General features: G+C 41.7%; 1 pseudogene; it reads left to right on the forward strand.

The window, feature by feature from the left end:
• Window positions 1-859: 859 nt before the first annotated feature.
• LOC149549331 (L-type lectin-domain containing receptor kinase SIT2 pseudogene) lies at window positions 860-2934 on the forward strand (annotated as a pseudogene).
• The last annotated feature ends 359 nt before the right edge of the window (window positions 2935-3293 follow it).

Consider the following 3293-nt stretch of genomic DNA (forward strand, 5'->3'; position numbering starts at 1 on the left):
GGAATCTAGTCAGCTAGTTAGCCACTAGGTTGCACCCATAGTATGAGATATAGTAAGGAAATATCTAGCCACGGCTGTCAGGCAAAGGGAAAGGGAAAGGGGGCTTTTATAATCCATGACACTAGCCATAGGTGTATGGGTTAACATATGGTGACAGTGTATGAGACTACCTCATACTCCTTGCGGGAGGTACCTAACTGCACTACAAACGAGGCGTACATACCCTACCCCTTAGTGGGATTTGAACTTGTGACCTCTCTTTCGAGAGCACAATGAATCACCACTAGACCAAGTCATGCAAAGCAACTTCAATAATATTTGTACAAGGTAATTGAAAAAACCAATAAGAAAAAATATCTATACCATGTTGTGTGAGCATTTATCTCCATATGACATCAGTTCAATGAACTCGCAAATAACTCGATATAACTAGTCAAATCTAGTGGTAAAAATAATTATTATTTTGCCCCTTTCTGCACACTGTTACGTATTATACACGGTACACGGGCTCTTATTTGACTTTCAACCCATGTAAATATCACTATGTTTTTTTATATATATTTCATTTACTTTTGTATCCTTTGCCGCACTCTGTTTGTATACCAATAACCGGAGAACTTTCATGTATTGTTTCAGAGGCGTGAGAAGTGAAAACAGTAAAAACAAATGGAAACTCTGCAATGCACAGAAAGGTAAATCTGGATCAATTTGTCAGCTGGATTTATGTATTTTTTCCCTCTTTCATAGGTGCATTTCAAGCTCAATTTTGCTTTCTATGGAAAGAATTATTTAAACCTGTTGGAGATCTCTGTAAAGTTGTCCAATGCTTTTTGATATACACTGCCCGTTAAGTTCCAACATGAGGATATCAACATTGGAAGGCGCGAGTGTCATGGTCCCTGTACTTTTCCTCCTCCACACCTCTCTTATCGCCCAAGCCCACACAAATTTTGTCTTCAACCAATTCAGTGCGTCGAGCCTCGAATTCTTCGGTAATGCTTCAGTGGAGTCCAATGCCATCTCCCTTACTCAACTACCTCCATCTACTGGTTTTGGCCGTGCTTTCTATCCACATCCCGTGCGTATGAAATATCTGAATTTCAGCACGACTTTTGTGTTTAGCATTGTTCATTCTTCCGCTTCACAATCTGGATTTGGACTGGCGTTTATTATGACACCCTACAAATTTCCAAAGGGACTTATACCAGGTCCGTACTTTGGCTTGATTAGCAATTTATCAGTTACAGGAGATGCCTCTAACCATCTGTTTGCAGTTGAGTTCGACACATACAAGAACGTGGAACTTGAGGAGATCAACGACAATCACGTTGGTGTGGATATCAACGACCTCATATCTGTAAACTCTACACCTGCAGGCTACTGGATTAACAACACCCAATTCCAGGAATTGGATCTCCGTAGCGGACATACTATTCAAGCTTGGATTGACTATGATCATCTTCACAAGGAGCTCAAAGTAACCATTGCGGAAGCTGGTCTTGATCGCCCACAGAAACCTCTGTTACATATGAAAAATATATCCCTGTCCAACCTTTTTGAGCAAGAGATGTACGTTGGTTTCTCAGCGTATACGGGAGTCATTTATGAAGAGAATCACATCCTGGCCTGGAGCTTCGCTACAAACGGAAGCTTTGCCCCGTCCCTGAATACATCTTCTCTTCCATCCTTTGTACGCAGGAAATCAAGGGGCTCAAACTCCAGATTGATAGCTGGCACCAGTACAGCTTGCATTGTTCTGGTCCTAATTGTAGTTGTAGCAACCCTACTTGTGCGGTGGAAGCGAAATAAGTACAGAGATCTTATTGAAGAATGGGAGATGGAATATTGGCCTCACAGGTTTAAGTACAAAGACCTACATACTGCAACTAAGGGTTTCAGAGAGGAAGAACTTTTGGGATCCGGGGGTTTCGGTAGGGTATACAGAGGAGTTCTTCCCACGACCGGCCTCCAAGTAGCAGTGAAATGTATCCTTCGAGAAACAGATGATGGGGTGAAGGAATTCGTAGCAGAAATCTCGAGTCTTGGTCGCCTTCAACATCGAAACCTTGTGCAAATCAGAGGCTTCTGCAGGCGGGAAAAACAGCTATTCATAGTTTATGACTACATGCCAAATGGTAGCCTGGACAAGGTGATATTTGGAAACCCAAAGAAGACGCTAAAGTGGAGTCAGAGGTACAGAGTGATCAGAGATGTGGCTGCAGGTTTGCTGTATCTTCACGACGAGTGGGAGCAATGCGTAGTGCACAGAGACATCAAGTCCAGCAATATTCTGCTAGACTCAGAGCTGAATGGGAAGTTGGGAGATTTCGGGCTTGCCCGTCAGTACGAGCATAACGAAAACTTGCACACCAGTCGCGTGGTAGGAACGCTGGGGTACATTGCACCAGAATTCGTAGAAACAGGAAAGGCGAGTCCCGCCACAGATGTGTTCAGTTTTGGTATATTTATGTTGGAGGTTGCATGCGGGAGGAGACCAGTTGATCTCTCCCTTCAATCTGATGACACTGTTCTGGTTGACAGGGTGAGAGAGTTGTATGACAGAGGCAGTCTGATAGATGCAGCCGACCCAAATCTTGGTGGGCAGTATGTTGAAGGTGAGATGGAGAGAGTGCTCAAACTTGGTCTGATCTGTTCTAATCCTTGAAGAGACAAGTCCTCCAAATTCTTGAAGAAGAAGCTCCACTACCTGGCTCTCTGTTTTCTTTGGATGTCTGCAGTTCTTTAAGAATACAACTTCCATATTCAACTGGCGGTGCAGACGATTTCATTTCCAGGTCAAACTCTCTTTCTGGTGGTGTCACGGTGTAACATCGATCTATTGATCCGTCCGGCAACTTTGGAATACAAACGAATGCAAGTATTTGTACCAGGACAAGTATTTGTTAGTCCCTGCCTTTAGAAGGTAGGGAACTAATGTTTTTAGTTTTAGTAGATCTTTCTCAATTTATTTTTCTTTCTACCTTTATGTCATATTTCAAAGTTTGGTAAAGTTAGATTTAAAAAATAATTATTGAATAGAAATTTCTAATTTTAGATTGGTTGAATGTGATTTTGCTGGTGTTTTTGCAATTTTTTTCAAAATAAAAAAATAAAAGAAATTGTGAAAGGATAGGCTACATGAGATAAAGCCACATTTATTGCAAGGAGATAAAGATGAATTTAATATGCCTCAGAGAAGTTGCTGTAAAAATCTGTTGTAAAAGTTATACGATGCAAAACAAGGGTTTTTGGAGAGATGAGAAAGAAAGCGGCGCAACGATTGATGATTCAGA

Source organism: Cupressus sempervirens, chromosome 7 (assembly GCF_028749045.1).
Source record: "Cupressus sempervirens isolate cs-2001-9-10 chromosome 7, ASM2874904v1, whole genome shotgun sequence".
Taxonomy (NCBI): Eukaryota; Viridiplantae; Streptophyta; class Pinopsida; order Cupressales; family Cupressaceae; genus Cupressus; species Cupressus sempervirens.